We start from the raw sequence: 16,985 nt of genomic DNA on the forward strand, positions 1-16,985 counted from the left end.
ACACACACTCAGGCAGGGAATTAAAATCTCTCCCACAGCCTGGCTGGGACCATACCCTCCTGCCCTCTCCTTTTCCTCTGGTGCACCCATGTCCCTGGGTAATGAGTTGCTGCCTGAGTGGCTCAGCTTCTCAGTACAGTATAGGACCACTGATTTCCAAATAAATCCCTAAGGATTTGCCAGCTGAGGTCACATCAGACCTGCAAGTCTCTTATTTATCTGTTTGCTTGTATGTTGCAAGTCACTTACTGCTTTTGGCAAAACTAGTGCAATCATTCAATCTGTTGAAATTGCCTGATTAAGTCATCAGATAAGAAAAAAGTCAACTGAGATGTGATTATCAACAAGAAATTGTCAAGATGGCAAACTTGGCCTCTTTTAGGAATTTGGACTCTGACTTGGAACCAATACATGGTAAAGCTGTGGTTTTGGCTTGGTTTTCTCCCAAAGTAAGTATGGGAGGTGTCTCATCCTTTGTAACAGTCTTGACCCCTCTCCCCTTCAGTGAAATTTGCCACTTTTTCTTCTTGAAAAGGGGACCCAGAAAATGATTTTGCTGGAGTAGGTACTCCTTTAAAGATGCAGATGTGCTATGGAGAAGCAGAGCTTGAAATGTTAGCTGCTCTCTAGGAAGTTTCACACACACACACACACACACACACACACACACACACAAACACACACACACACACACACACATATATATATATATGCACCAGTTCTCTTGATAGCCATAGAAAGCAGGGATGTCCAATTTCCAGGAGCATAAAGCTTTTAGTCTGTTCCAACAGATAACAGGAGGTGCAACCTCAGTATCATTTCCTTAATTACATCAGCATTTCTTGTTCCCCTCTTCCACACACTCCCTGCAGCCACAAAATCACAGTTACTGTAGGAATTCACACTGGTGTCCCAATGTTCAAAACCAACACTTGCTATTTCTATATGTTTCTTGGAGTTTTTTTGGGTTTTTTGGAAGCAAGATGCTAAAGACAAATAAACATGTCTATAAGCAAAGCATTTGAATCCCTGTGCAGTCATTGTAACTGATATCAGGGCAAAGGAATGCAAACTGGCCAGTCTGTGGCTTCATGCCTTTAGCTCCTGTCCCTCTGTTTTGTTTTTCATTTTGAGCACAGGAAGGGGCCAGTATATGACCATATGCTTACAAAATGCTGGTTACACGTCTTCCAAACACTGTTGTCATAGTAATGATATGACATATATATGTCACATTTTGTCACGCTCTGAATGTACCTGTGTAACTCCAAACTTTACTGTGTTTCCTTCTCCTTCATCACCAGTAATAACAATTGTTTCCAAGGAACTAACTTAATACATCTGTTCCGAATAAATTGGAAATGTGATTTCACTTCTGTCAGTGCCAGTGGGAATTTCATACCCTGGGAAATGTGCGAGGGTATTGTGGGCAAAATGTTAAGCATGTACTTAAACATAATTGATGTTGATCAAGTTAAGTCTGCTTTAAAACCTTAGGAGCTATCCTCTTTCTAAGCATTGTCCTACTGGGTGGTTCTGAATGAAGGAGAATTGCTCTTCCCTTGAAAGGCTCTAAAGATGGAATTGAACCTGGAGGGAAGAAATAGCATAAGTTGCTGCTGATACTGCTGTGAAGATTACCTTGGTCATACCTTTTCATTTTCTAAAGATAAGATTCTTTCAGTATGATCTAAAGATTCCTTCAATTTTCAAATGTTGGGAGTGGGTGTTTTTCTCTTGTGATTTGTTTTCCTTTATTTTTCTTGTCTTGTAATTGTCTTTGCAAGTTAAACAAGGTTTTGAAGTTAACACTACTTTGAGGCAGTGATATCTAGGCCAAAGAGGTTCACACCTCTTTGGTGTGAGTGATTCTTGTGATTTTTGTGGAGGGGAGGTCTTGTGATGAGAACGTGGAGGAGCACAGCCAAGGTCCAGATTTGATCTCTGTGGCTTTTCCCCTGCAAGCTTTTGGCAAATGAGAGATGAATGCAGGCTCCATATAACCATCTTTAAAATAGATATCCCTTGGGGAGAGTATGGATTAATTAACATTTCAGAGATGCTTTGAGTTTCTTTGGTAGGTGTTGCAGAAATGCAAAAAGGATTTTTTTTCTTGCTAGACACAGGCTGTCTAAAGGACAAATTACAAGGATGTTGGTTTGCCTCCTCAGTGCTCTTTTTTCAAACTGAAGACTATTTAACTTCTTTCGTATGCATCAGTATGGTATTTTACTGCCAATTTAAGCCAAATAAAATATACATTGTCTGGACCAAGATTGGATTTCATACCTTCACATCATGAGAGCTCATGCTGATAATTTGCCAATAGCCTCAGGTCTTTGATAGTAATTTGTCAGATGCTATACTGAACCTGATTTGCATCTGTATTTACATAAATGCTTTAATTAAAATTATATGCATCAACATGAGATAGATGAAGAGCACTGCCTGTTACTTATTTACATTCCCTGACAATGAAACCCTGTCCTGGCTGCTTCTTGCTGATTATATGACTTGACAAGGCTCTTTGAGATGCGGACTAGAAACTTGACAGGTCTCTAGTTAAACTCTGCTGCAAACTGAGGAGCAACAGGAAGCTTTCAGGACAAAATCCTGCCTTTATTTTAGCAGCAGAGAAGATCTGAGCAATATGATTCAAAGGGCCAAATTCGGTCCATATCCAGTCCTGAAGTTCTAGCTTTAGGGTAGTTTTGTGCAGTCAGAATTTTTATTTCCTTGCACACAATGTCTGTTTTGTCACACATCCAAAATGTGAAACTCCAACGAGGACAGTAGAAAATCTTTTTAAATACAGCCCCTATGAAGAATAAAATTTCTGAGCACTATTCGTTGTCCAACAGAGCACTGCAGAGCTTCCTGAAGGGCAGAGTGCTCTTAGGGATTGTGGGGCACAGGTGGGGCCCTGGTTGTTTCAGTGGGACATCTGAGAACACATGGCTGAGTTTGGATGAAGGCAGTGAAGACTCTGGATGTGTTTTTTGCTTAGACCACACATTTCATCTGGAAAACACAGCCATATAAATAGAAATTAAATCCAAACTGTGCAGTTTGCCTTTGGACAGTGGAGAATGTTCCAGTTGAGGAAGCTGTGCTGCTTCACAGTTATTCAGAAGTTGTCATAATGTTGCAAAGGACAAATGGGAAAGTTATGACTGATTCCACAGACTGCTGTGAAGATCCATGAAGTACAGGCTAAAAAGAGCTGTAACTACCCTGCCTGGATTTGGAGGGTTGCTGAGCTTTGTTTAAAGGTGTTTACTTAGTTTGCTTTATAGGATATCCTTTAGAGCCAATGTTTCCTTCACTGAGAGGTTGTGTATATGCAGAGGATTGGACTAAAATCCATTTTAATTGTAATTAATACATAATTAAAGGTCCTTTTCAACCCAAACTATTCGATGATTCTGTATAAATTTGAGCATTACTAGTCAGTTTCTCTGGTGACCTCTGACTATTTCTGAATCTCATTTGAGAGAGTCCATTTAGGTTCAGCATATTTGTACATTAACATTCATCCATTAACCTGTTTGCCTGATAGCTCTGTTCAAGGTGCTAAAGTGTCCCCTGTGGGACAGGTGGCCAAAAGCTGTTTATTGAAGTCCACGTGAAAGAGCAAAGGAACAAAAGCATCTGCATTTGTGGCAAAGTGCCCTAAATATTTAAATTAAGGGGTGTTAGTAAGCTGGCTGGATTGCACACTGGAGGTTGTGAGGTGTCAGTGCAGGGTGATGGTGTCGAGGGAAGCTGGAGCCCACCCCCCTCGCACAGGCACTGCAGTGCCACAGCCCTGAGCCTGGCACAGAAATGGCAGCCAGCAGCGATGGCCAGGGTGACACCCTGTCAGGGTTCCATCCAGGGGGATACCTGCCAGGGCAGCATCTGCCACAGCTGGGGTCTGCACTTTGCACTGCTGGGATGTGGTGGGCTCAGTCAAGTAACGGGCGCGACAAAGCCAGATTTGCAACCTTGCCTTAATTTAAACTGACATAAGTCAGTCCAAACTATTAGTCTTGCTTTGCTTCATCCTTAATAGCAGGATGAAAACACCATATTAAATTCATTTTGTCATGAGGGTGCTCTGATGCTTGAGAGGAAGGTGGGGAAGGCAGTGGAAGGGAAGCAGCCCTCGTTCCCGTGTTGTTACAGAGGAGGGGAAGGTACTCGCTGGTTGCTTGGTCTGGCTTTTATCGGTCACTGAGTGGAGCGCAGGGCCCAGCAGCACTTGGCTCCTCTCTGCTAGTGAAGCTTTTTCAGTGTGAGGCAAGCACATTAATGGGAGGGCCTGGGATGTGGCACACAGGGGAAAACCTTTCCCCCAGGGAAAGTGGCCTGTTGGGAAGGGATATTTGTTTTAAAGTCTGCTCTGCAGCTGTCTCCTCTGACATTTTGGAGATCCATTGGCCAGCCATCCCAGCTCAGCCCCCCACTTTCCCCTCCGACATCTGTGCTGCATCTCCCAGCAAGGGATGAAGCAGGATGGTGGCTGGCTGTCAGGAGCCCCAGAAAAGTGTGGATTACGACCTGACTTTAACACTGAAGCAGCTGCTGGTTTGAATTTGGACTGACATCTAAGGTGTGGGTACCTCTGCTCATACCCACTTTGGTACCTCAGGCTTTCCCAAGGGGAGCTTTAGGTGTGTTGTGAGGTGGGAGAGCAAGGAAGAGGGTCCAGCAAGCAGTCCTGCATTTGGAGAAGGTTTCTTTCATAAATCCTGTCTTTTTGATTTTAAAAGTCTGCACTAATGCTGCAAGTCTGGTGAGTGCTGCAAGCCAGCCTTTAATCAGCCTATGCGTATTTTAAGAATTGTGCCGACTGTTGCTGCCTCAGAGGTACCTGGAGATTTGGTCGAGAGAAGCCTGTCCTAGTTTCTCAGGGTAGCCAGCAAGGCGTGCTCATTTCCCAATTTAACGTGAGCCTCCTCAGTCTTATTTTTCAAAGCATTTTCTTTGAAGGATTGCAAAGCTCCAAGCAACCAGTTAATGCATGGGGGAAGAGAGAAGGCATAGTGTAACAGAGCAATAATTCCTGCAATTAGAAGTATATTAATAACTGCACTGGGCCATGGATGGAGTACAGCAGGGTGGGTTCTGGAAGCAGGGCCATCCTTGGGCAAAGGGACCTCCAGCCCTGCTGCAGAGAGGGCAGCTCACTTGTCTGCAGCTCTTTGGTTATAGATGTGCAATGCTGGAGGCAGCATCCAGCAGCCTCGTGCAGGACTGGCAAGGTTCCTAATGAGGACAAGGCTTAATGGGGTAAAATCATGGCAAGAAAGTGTTGGGGTTTAATCATTTGTGTATCAGAAATCAGTTAGGCTGGGGGTTTTGTATGGGTCACACAGTGGGTGTGATGGAAATGATTACTCATCTTTCCATCCAAGCTCTCCAGACTGGGAAAAGTGAGTATAAAAAGGTTGATGGATCTGTGCAGACAATCCTCTGGATCTTGAGCATGCCAGACAAGTGTCCCAGAGCCGGGGAGTAAATGCTTATCTTAGTCAGACCCCTCTTGAGTTCTGACTTGGAAGTTCCCATGTGCCCAGATCCCTGTGAAACAAGGTTTTGTCAAAGCAGACACCCAGCTTCCAGAAGAAGCACATTTGATAATCAGGCTCTTGGACAATGTGGTGGAGTTTCCAGCATCACACCAGCATGAAAATATGCAAATAGTATCTCAGAAGTAAAAGCATTCCATTCTGGAAAAGCACTTGAGAGACAGTTCATTAGCTCTTTATTTTCACCAACCTAATTGAAATTCCTCACTACTTTATTTATTATATTCTGCTGTTATCTGAAGTTGTAAGCAAATTTTCTGAGTTTTCCATACTAACTGTCACCTGTTGGTAGGAGTCCTCCAAGAAGGGTCCTTCCTCCATCTACCATATGTGTACAGATGAAGTTGATACAGATCTTCAGGATGTCAGCAATAAGTCATCTCCTCCTAATACAGGATGTCACCTGAGGCCAGTTCTTACTTATTATTTCTATTTCAGAGCACCTCAAGACACACATCGGTTGATGAAACAACATAAAGCAAAGCTGGAGGCCAAACAGTTCATAACCACGGAGGAAAACCTGGCAGAGGAGCAGAGAAAGGAAGGGGGGAATTAATGCTAAAACATGTGTCTGAGGGGTTTTGATGTGTTTGTTTCATGTTAGCTTTCTTAGATGTTGTCAGCTGTTGCTAAGTTTTGTACACCTAGCAGCAAAGATGGTATTAATGGTGTTAATGAGAATAGACGCAGTATGGGAAGAGGGCATTTACTGAATTTAGAAGTTGATCCAGATGCCCTTTCACTGTTAGACGGATTTTATTATGAAAAAATCTACCTTTTTGATTTGGAGTCACCCAACAAAACCAGTCCTTGGCTGAGATGGATGTTTGACTTAAGTTCTGATGTTCTCTTTTTCTTCTTTTTAAACTAAAAAAACCCTTAACTTTAAAAAATTATACAGTATTTGCAGAATCAATAGAAAAGCTGACCCAGATAAAAGTGCGCAAAAATTGGTTTCATGCCCTAGAACTTTTCTTGCATGCTTTTTGATGCAATGTATCTGATCCTTCAAAAAGGAGGTAACATACCGTGATCTCAGTAGCTTTGAAGAATTGTTCTGGAGGAATAACAAGTAGTACTGGAGAAAAGGGTGTGCACTCGTCTGGTTTGCTCCCCCTTATTAAATATATCATGAGACAGAAGAAATTTAATGTCATGTTGCTGGTTATGTGGAAGGATAAGATACATTTTATATTAAATCTGATTTTGTCTGATTTTTAAAAGGTGAAAGTGCATTTTCCTGAACAGTGTTCACAGCAGGATGTGAATTGCACTTTATCTCCTTGGTACAAATATGCTTCTGCTGGAGTAGTGAGTGGGAAAGTTGTATCCAAGTAGGGTTCTCTGTCATGAATGGGGTAAAAGTATCTGGTGCTCCAGATGTATTCCAGTAGAATCATAGAATGGTTTGGGTTGGAAGGGACCTTAAAGATTGTCTCATTCCAACTCCCCTGCCATGGGCAGGGTCAGCTCCCACTAGACCAGGCTGCTCAGAGCTCAGTGCAGCCTGACCTTGAACACTTCTCAGGACAGGGCAAGCACAGCATCTCTGAGCAACCTGTGACAGTGTCTCACCACCCTCACAGTAAAGAATTTCTTCATAATATCTAACCTAAACCTAATCTTCTTCAATTTGAACCCATTATTCCTTGTCATGGCACTGCATGCCCTTGCAAATATTCTTGACCCAACTTTCCTGTAAATTTTCTTCAGGTACTGGAAGGCTGCAATTAGGTCACCCTGAAGCCTTTTCTTCTCCAGGCTGAACAATCCCAATTCACTCATCCTTTCCTCGTAGAGGAGGTGCTCTATCCTTCTAATCATCTTTGTGACATCCTCTGGACTCACTCCAACAGGTTGATGTCTTTCCTGTGTGGAGGGCCCTGGAGCTGGGCACAGCCCTGCAGGTGGGGTCTTACCACAGCAGAATAGAATGGCAGAATCACTCCCCTCAACCTGCTGCCCACGGGGCTTTAGATGCAACCCAGGCTGTTTGTATTTCTGGGCTGCAAACACACATGGCTGGAACATGCCCAGCCTCTCATCCAGCAGCACCCCCACGTCTCAGCACTGCCGCTCTCGGTCTGTTCATCCCCAGCCTGGATTGGTACCGGGGTTCCCCTGACCCAGATGCATCATCTTGCACTTGGTCTTGTAAAACCTCACAAGATTTCCATGGGCCCACTTCTCAAACTAAGGCAGATCCAAACCTTAATTTTATTCCAATACGGCACAGATCTGGAGGAATCACACATTCAGTGAACCTCTGTTACTTTGGTTTCCAAAAACATCCCAGGCTGTTCTGGCCTGTGTAGCCAGACACGTAACAAATTCATCTTCAATACAGACATCAGTGCAGTGAAGGTGGTAAATTGATAGGATAAATTTGTGGGACAGCAAGACTGACAGGCTGTAGGAGACTTTCATTCCATCCCTTTGTATTCTTGGCCTTAAAAGTTAAAGTCTAGCTGGAGGGGAAGGATGGGCCCAAAGTTACTGATTCTTAACAGAATAAGCAGACACATTGCCTGGACTGTGTTGCCTATCCCCAGGACAGGGAGAAAAGGCCACAAAAGCAGCTGCTTTGTGGGGATTTCCACAACCCTTCCCAGTCCTTGGGATCAGTCCCTTTTTTTAATGTGTCAGTGTATGCCGGCTTTCCCCTTGTGGCTCCATTTACAGGAGCATGGGGATACTGAAGAGACAGGGCTGGGGCTGTGCAGCTGGGAGAAGTGCAGTGGGCAGGAATATGCCCTGGGAGATGCTCCCATCAGACAGGAACTTCAGGAGTATGCAGTGAGGAGAGCAGCTGAAGCTCAGGACCAAGCAGGAACATACAGCAACATATAAGGGACCCTGGGCAACCTTCCCTACAGTCTGGTTGTGGCTCTGTGATTACTTGTAGCTGACCCAGGTACCTCTCGCTGAACTTTCCAGGTATAGGGACATGGACACTCTTACTGAAAACAAGAGACTCAATAACACCTAACAGTGCTGGTCTTCATGAACAAATGAAGCACAAACACAATTATTTGAGAGGAGCAAAGTGATCTTTTGCTTTATGTTTATAACCTGTGCTCATTTCGTTTCTTGCACCACTTTTGCACCGATGGCTGCTGTGTTTGGCAGGAATTTGCAAATACATCGGTGCTTTACAGCCAAAAGTAGGAATGGTCTAAACAGCTGGAAAAGGGAAACCCCTTCCTCATGCATTTATTTTTATGGCAGCAAAATGTAATCACTGTCTGGTCTTAATCAGTCTTGGTTTTTTTTCCTTTTTTTTTTCTTTTCAGCTTGAGGGTTGAGGGAAACAAAAGAGGGAATGAATAAAGAGCAAGGGAAAAGAGTGATTGTTGCTGGGCTCTGTCATGTGGTGAGGAAATCAGGCTGAAACTGGAGAGACCAGGCCAGACCTAACAGTCATACTGGGAGGCCTTGAATTGTGTCACTCTGACAGTGGATCTGAACAGTGACAATAGCTGGTGATATTTCTGGCTGCAGTCTAGCATTATCCATATGTGAAGTTGTGCTGGTGGGTTGCTGATCACAACACCTTCCCCACCTGCCTGCTCATACAGGCAGCCTCAAATGATGACCCCTGTCCTTCCTTAATTGGCACATCCATTTAGACCATGGGGACTGATGTGGGGTAGCATGTTTTTCTGTTGTCCTTGCTTCAGTTCTCTGTTTTTTTATGTGTGTTTTCCCTACTCTTAACACTGCTGTTGTCATGAGCTTGGGTATTTGGTGAGTAGTGAAGTAGGGTGTGTGATTTTTGGCTCTGTCCCCAGTGTACAACTTAGACCATGTATTTCCATCAAATGGAGATATCTCCATGTATGGCACCTGGATGGATCTGAACACAGGGACTGCAACACTACAGGCATGGGGAAGAGTGGCTGGAAGGTTGCCCAGAGGAGAAGGACCTGGGGGTACAGGTCGACAGTGGCTGAACATGAGCCAGTGTATGCCCAGGTGGCCAAAAAGGCCAATGGCATCCTGGCCTGGACCAGAAAGTGCGGCCAGCAGGATCTGGGCAGGGATTGTTCCCCTGTACTCAGCACTGGTGAGGCCACACCTCGAATCTTGTGTCCAGTTCTGGGCCCCTCAATTTGTAGAAAGGCAGTGAGGTGCTGGAGATTGTCCAGAGAAGGGCAACAGAGCTGGGGAAGGGGCTGGAGCACAAGTCTGATGAGGAGCAGCTGAGGGAGCTGAGGGTGTTTAGCCCGGAGAAAAGGAGGCTCAGGGGAGACCTTCTCACTCTCTATAACTCCCTGAAAGGAGGCTGTAGCCAGCTGGGGGTTGGTCTCTTCTCCCAGGTAACAGTGACAGGATGAGAGGAAGTGGCCTCATTTGCACCAGGGGAGATTTAGATTGAATATTAACAAACAGATTTTCACAGAAAGGATGGTCAGAAAACAACACTGAAACAGAAGTCACCATCCCTGGAGGTATTTAAAAGACATGTAGATGTGGTACTTAGGGAAGTGGTTTTGTGGTCAACTTGGCATAAAGGCTCCTTCCAACATAAATGATTCTGTGACTATATAAGGGGACATCCTATGGTGTTGAAAATTAACTAGCAGGTTAACAATCCACAGCTTGGTTGTTTAAAAATAAAAAGTTATTGGTGTTCATATGTTGGGCAGAAAAAGTGTCCAACAACAGTGCAGCAACCACTGTGTTGGAAAACAGTTCTCAGTTGTGGCCCTGGCCAAGGAGGGGTGCAACTACTATTTCCCAGCACCTTCATTACTACAGGCATGTAGGTAACTAACCAGATGGCGACAGTCTGAAATGCAAGGGTTAAGAGGAATAATGTGAAATAGTTTAACCTTACTAAAAGACAAATAAACGAATAATGAACTTTTTGTTAGCCAGAACCCTACAGGACATTACTTTCTCTCTCTGGCTGAATTTTCTTATGCAATCAAACATTCTTCTCCCTGCTCTAAACCCCTTGTTGCCAATTTAAAATAGTATGAGACTGAGATTTCTCACCCTTCAAGAAAACACTTTGATTTGTTGAAGGAAGTCAGGAACAGTTAAGGAGATAGGAAAGAAACTAATATACCTTTCTCTGTGCTGACATCTGCAACTGGGGGATGTGTTGAAAAGTAAATATAATCCACTTTGAGCAGTGCTTTCCCATTCTCTTTCATTCTGGTTCAGTGCTCTGGTTCCCCATGAACTAGACGTAGCTTTGGAAAGTGAGGTGCAGAAAGGCGGTAGGACCTCAGTGAGGAAGTGAGTGGTCACCTCCCCATGTTGGGGCTGTGGGGTTAATGTTGTTCGTTTGCAAATTTTTGAAGAGAGCACTGAGATGAGAAGTGGCAGGATCACTGTCTGTCTGTCTGTCCGTTCAGTGCCAAGGAAGCCAGGCCAGGACCCTCACCAGCCCCTGTCTCACCTTGTAGCCAAAGGCCAACTGCAGCTGCTGCCAGCAGCCACACCACTTCTTACCAGCTTCAAGTAAAACTATGGATGGGCACAACCCGGCCCTGAGCAGCCTGTGCCCCAGGAATTGGAGCAGTCCCCTGGGGGTGGCAGTCAGGCCATGGTGGCCTCTGTGGCTGCCCAGGCTCAGCCATCTGCTTCCCTGGAGCATCCTGCTTCTCCCTAGAGGAACGTGAGATCAGTTTCAACCTGGCAGAGAACATGTTTTCTGAAATCTTCTAAATCTCTAAGACAGGAGGAATAGTTTCTGGGACAGCGTTGCACAGTGAAAATGTGCCTAAAACGATGACATTTTTCCCTTTTTTTTTTTAAAGACAGCTAATTTGGTTTTTGATCTTATTTACTCTTTATTTTGCTGTTATTTTCTCTTTGCTTATTTTTGTGCTTTGTAATATTTTCAAAAGCAGCTGGTAATATCAAGACGACATTGCAAAGAGGGGTTTAGTCTATTTCTGTAGTTTACAGAAATTTTCCTGGAGGAAGCTAAGACTGGAGAGCTGCAGCTTGGTGCAGCCTTGGATTGACTGTCCGGGACAGCTTCTGCTCACAGATCCCTGAAAATTGTGCAGCATGGATAAGGACTTTGTGCGAGTGGTCATCACACCAGTGAGGTGGAGAAGACTCTTGGGAGGGGCCTCCTACTCTGTGTTTTCCTGGTCAGCACCAGTGGTTTTCCAGGGGAGCTCAGGGGCTGCCAGCAGGAGCTGGTGTGGGGTGAAAATACCACTCTCTTCTTAAGCTTTGTTCAAAAGGCTGGAGAAGGACAGCTGAGTGCCAAGTGGGACAGGAATAAGACCTCTGGGGCTGGAGTGCTGTGGGAGATACCCCGTGGTCTGTCCAAGCATCACTGTCTGCACAGTGTGTGTGCACTTGTTCAGAGACCTCAGAGCACTTTGGGGTTTTTTTGTGGCTTTTTCACTGCATATTTAGGATTTGATGTAGACTCTCAGTTGTGTTTTGTCTGTTGTAGGGATGGGGGCAGGGATGGGTTAATTTTAATAGCTTTAGGAAAAGGTGTTGAAGGCAAGGAGGCTCATGAGCGTGTTAGTCCATGGTGCTGCGCTCTGCCAGGTTTGGTGAATGCTTGACAAGGACTGGACCAGCAGCCAGGAGCTATTGGGGCTCCTGGGATCTGTTGGGATAACTGTCATTTTCAGTGTGTGGAGAGAAATGACTTTCAAGAACATTTGTATCTGCTAATCATGCTGTAATAACAGTCTGCAGTCGAGAGGCTGCAAACCCCCCATTTCCAGCACAGCTGTGCATATTTAACTCGATAGAAGGCATTGCTAGTCTGCTGTTAGAAGTAATTCAGATTGCTAAGGTGGTAATTTTGATCATGGTGTTTTTTTGGGAAATATAGGTGTAAGCTACACTGAAAAGTTCATAAATGCTTAGTATGATACAAACACCAGGGAGTGAGGAGCAGGGACGTGGTGGGTGGCTGCCAGTGCCCCACCCTGCATCCTGGGCTTGCTGTATTCCTGCCTCACTGAGCCAGCAGCAGAGGAAAGCAACATCCTGGGCACGTTAGCTTAGTGAGGGAGGTTTTTCCTGACCTATTACCTGTACCACCAGTTTGGGGCACTGGGGCAGTCAGGCCGTTTGATGGATCAGCAGTGCTGTGGGGGGAACACCAGAGCTGGTGGAGCTGTGGAGAGTTGGCACGACCTGCTCCATGGGGATGCTTTTGGCTGACCCCAGGATTTAAACCACCAAACTGGCATCTTCAGGAAGAGAAGTCAAGAGGAGTGTGGGGTTTATTTTCCTTCATCTCAAGCACATCTTGGGAAAGCAAGTGCTTTCAGGGCTTCCAATTCAGTTTCTCTCTGTAAAATACGCTTTTGCAAAATTGATAATTTCTGTAGGTTGAGAGAGTCTCAAAGGAACTTTTCTGTCAAGCATCTAAAAAGTACCATTATTTCTCTTCCCTGTCGTAACAGCAGCTCAAGATTTACCTTTTAGCTCTCTGAAGATATCTCGACAATCTCTCTTTTTTGTAAAAATCTCCATGGTGAATAAAGCAAAAGAATCACATTTTCAGGTGCTTTGTGCTGTAGTGTTTGGGTTGCAGAAACCATGTGGAGTGCTGGTGTTTATAAAGTATGTAAAAGCCCTTTTGTTTATTTTGTTTTGTTTTGCCATGAGATGTTTTTTTTGAAAGAATCTAGAATGATGAAGCAGCTGGTGGCTGAGTCTCCTGCTCAGTGTGCAGAGAATGAAGATTGGCTGGGATAGCTGGAGTTACTCACTGCATGCTGGGGGCCATGTAAACACACAAACAGGCAATTCCTGTCAACCAGGAGGTGTGTGGTAACTCAGAAAGTACCATTACCTGTTCTGTACATGTACTCACCATGACACCACACGGGAGCCAGCAGATACAGATCTCCCCAGCTCTTGTCCATTAATCTGTGGGTGTTGATGTGGCACAGCTCATGTGGGTGAAATGGTGATGGCTGTATGAATGCCTCCTGTGCAGAGGGGAGGTCTGGTCTGAATTTGCCTGATCCCAGCATTGTGATGCATTCCAGGAAAGTGGTGTTTTCATGGCAAGGAAAGCTGCTTCTTCTGCCTTGTGCTGTCTTGGAGTAAGCATGTCCCCATGGGAGGCTGCTCAAGAGCTGCCTACAGCAGGGATGCTCAAGACAAGCAAACTCATACAAGAGTTTTCAATAGTAATTACCTACCTCTTGAAAAAAGTTGGTGTTTCTATATGAAACATGCTTGTGACTCCTTCATTTCACTGTTTCCTAACTCCAAGTGTTCAAAAGCAGTAGCAGATCTCCCAGAAGTGTGAAATAATTTGAAAGATCTGAAATATGTATGTGTGTGTATATATATACACACATACATTACCAACTTGTTTCTGAGCTGTTATATTAAACCCAAATCATATTCTCCTAGCCATGAGGGGCAGAAACTTTTTGCATACTTTCTGAAGAGGATTGTGCAGAATGATTACAACAGCAAGGGACTGGATGTAATAACCCTGAAGATTTCTTTCTGCTTTATGTTTCCGAAAGTGGAGAAGATCCTTGCAGAAGCTTCACCAGCTGGGTCTTTAGGAGAAGTACCAAAAATTGTGAGGGTCAATATGCAGTCCAAACAAGCAACAGCACCATACACATACATATTTATTTTACTTAACATTCTAAGCAGGGGTTTGAGATTGGGGAAGGACAGGGCTGTGTTGGACTGTAGGTGATTTCCTTGTGCTTTAGTAGTGTTTTATTCGTAACTTTGGATTTAGTTCTGTTGTAAGCTGTTGGCAAGCTGTAGGGTCACTTTTGTGTGTTGGACACAGCACTGAAAAAGCAGGATTTCAGATAGCAGTTTTAGTAAAATATAACTGGAGTAAACCAAATAAATACAGAAACAGCTTCATCCTAAGCCTAACATGTGAGAATGGAGAATTTAACCCAAAAGAGGGAGGAAGAGCAGCAGAAGGTGGCCTGCTGGGTCCCAAAGATATAAATAGCACAAAATCTGCAGCTATCCCATGTGTTTTATTTCTCTTTTACAATTCAGTGAAACTAGCATTTTTTTGCCTTACTCTTAGATGGAGCAAAGCGGGAAGCAGATTCCCTTTTATCTGTGAATAAACATGCAGCTTTTTCTAGCCTAAGCTCTTAAAATATGGTTATGGTTGTGTAATAGCTTCTGGCTTCCCAGCTCCTCCAGTAGCCAGTGTGCTCTTTCAGGAAATCAAGTCATACCTTCCTTTGACAAGATCCAAAAAAATATTAACCTAACCTGCTGGGAAGCAGCAAAAGACTCCAAGTGATTTCTTTTGGGTTTATCAGCCGACCTTCCTGGGGGCCAGATAGCAGGAGTTTGGAGTTTCAAACCCAAATACTTCAGCTTAAGCTGAAAGTGCAGGTTGTGCTGACAGTCCTACTGAAGCAATCAATAAGCTTCTGCCTCTTTTCTTGGGGGGCTTTTGAGGTGGTGTTCTGTTTCTATTTCTTTCACTCAGAGCAGTCCCTTGGCTGTTTATTATCTCTTTAGCCATTCTTGCAGACCTGCAGGCGCTATGTTTTTTAGGTGTGTATACAGCCACTGCCAAAGGGGAATATTTTTCTGTTCTGTTCTTGCAGCTGCTGAAGCTAAACCTTCCTCTCCTGTTTTTTTAGGAAAAAAAAGCAAAAATGAGGAAAGCCTACTTTAGCTTTGGGAGATAGCAGGTGAGTCCCTTTAAGGAGGAGAATGACAGTTTTGATGGCATTTTGTAGAAGTTCCCACTAGCCAAAGAGTTTGTTCTGGAACAGGGCAGCTGCAGCAGATGTTTTGTGGGTATTTCCAGTGCAAACCACAGTGGTGGTATCTCAGGATATCAGTGTGAGTGCTCTCCACTGTCTGCTTGGCCTAAGAAATGTGGATTTTTTTTTTTTTCTCCTGAGAGGCTCCCAACGTTCATTATGTTACTGTAAAAGGGCTGGAGGACCAAGTCTTTCAAATTTCTTGTCAGTGATGGTCAGTGGAAAAGAGAATTGCTGGAATTCCTGCTGACATTCCTGGTGCTGTTGAAAAAACTAAATTACCAGTCGTAAAAGAGAAGGGATGGCTGCTATTTTCTTCTCTTTTATTTTTCTCCCTGACTTATATGGTTTTTTCCACTTTTGTAGGTATCAGAAGTACTGTTCACCTTCAGAGAGATTCCCAGGATGTAAGAAATCAAGTGCTGTGAGTGAGTAGCTTTTTTTTTTCCATTTTCCTTTACATGAGAAATCCAAGCTTGCCCAAACAGAAGGAGAATCTTCTATTTTTTTTTTCTTTTAAAGACATTTCAATAAATGTTTACAGCAAGCAAATACAGTCTTTTGGAACCAGCTGAGTGCCTTTGGCACCTCTTTGCAGCCCACAAAATAAAGTCAACATTGTATTACCACATAGGCTGAATAATTATCTCACTACAGATATAAACCACATGAATGCATTTAACTGGGAATATGGTTAGCAGAATGGACCATTAGCACCATCTGAAGCTTGTTTGTTGTTTCCAAGCTTTACCAGCTATGGAAAGACAGAATCTTGCTGAAGAGTTGAGGCATTCCTTGGGAAGTGAGCTTGCATCTTTTGCAAGGGAAGAAGAGCCAATCACAGATTGGCTGTGATGTTGTTTTTGTGTGCATGGTCAACACCACAGCCTTGTCATCACAATAGGAAACTATCCAATATTTGGGTCTTTCCCTGATGTGATAAAATAGCTTTGAAGGACGTTTTCTATCACAGGAGACAGTTGTACACTTGCTTCAAAGCACCTTAGCCAGGAGCTTCTATATATATTAAAAAAAAAAAAACAAAACAAAACTGAAAATGTATATTTGAAGAGAGCTGCCCTAGGACCTTTCCCTATGCATTGCTGAAGGGTGTGGGCTGGGATTTCCCAGCAGCTGTGGCTGGTCTGCAGCTCTCCAGGTGGGCCAGCCAGTGCTGTTCTAAAGGAACCTCAGGAAATCCTGGTTGGAGCCTTTGGCTGTGTGCCTGGCACAGTGAGGGCTCCTGAGGCAGCTTCTCTGCTCTGAAGCTGGATAACAGGGCTAAAATTTGGATGCTGTTGTTCTGGGCTTTCTTGCTTTCTGTAAGTAAATTCTATTAGCAGAGGGGTAGAACAATTGCTCAGATTTTCTGAGCATTTTATAATCAGCTCAACTCCTGTCCTGTTTTTACCCTGTTCTGTGGTGATGGCAGTCTATGGTTAGTTGGACACGGCAGAGTTTTGTTTCTATTTTCATTTCAGTGGCTTAAGCCTGTTTTCTGTTACAACAACAAAAATCTATTTGGGCTAGAGCAGAATAAAACCCCAGACTGAACTCAGTCTGAAAAAGAAAGGACTAGTTTTGTTAAAGGAGAAAAACTGAGTCCATCCATGTTTGGTAAAGGTGTGGTAAAAATTCCCTTATAAACACCTATCAAGCATTCAGAAACTGGTAAGCAAAAAAAATGAATCCT

The 16,985-nt window shown here is 44.0% G+C and overlaps 1 protein-coding gene across 2 annotated transcripts in view; it reads left to right on the forward strand.

Moving 5' to 3' along the window:
* The window catches only part of ZHX2 (zinc fingers and homeoboxes 2), a 74,016-nt gene that overhangs the window by 15,959 nt on the left and 41,072 nt on the right, over window positions 1-16,985 (forward strand). Inside the window, exons 1-2 of one of the 2 annotated variants that reach the window (XM_053987671.1) lie at window positions 15,178-15,217; window positions 15,659-15,720. The gene's annotated coding sequence lies outside the window, so the exon portion shown is untranslated. Of the gene's footprint in view, window positions 1-15,177; window positions 15,218-15,658; window positions 15,721-16,985 lie in introns of those variants that run through there. The other variant, XM_053987679.1, reaches the window with a different exon arrangement.

Source organism: Vidua macroura, chromosome 1 (assembly GCF_024509145.1).
Source record: "Vidua macroura isolate BioBank_ID:100142 chromosome 1, ASM2450914v1, whole genome shotgun sequence".
Taxonomy (NCBI): Eukaryota; Metazoa; Chordata; class Aves; order Passeriformes; family Viduidae; genus Vidua; species Vidua macroura.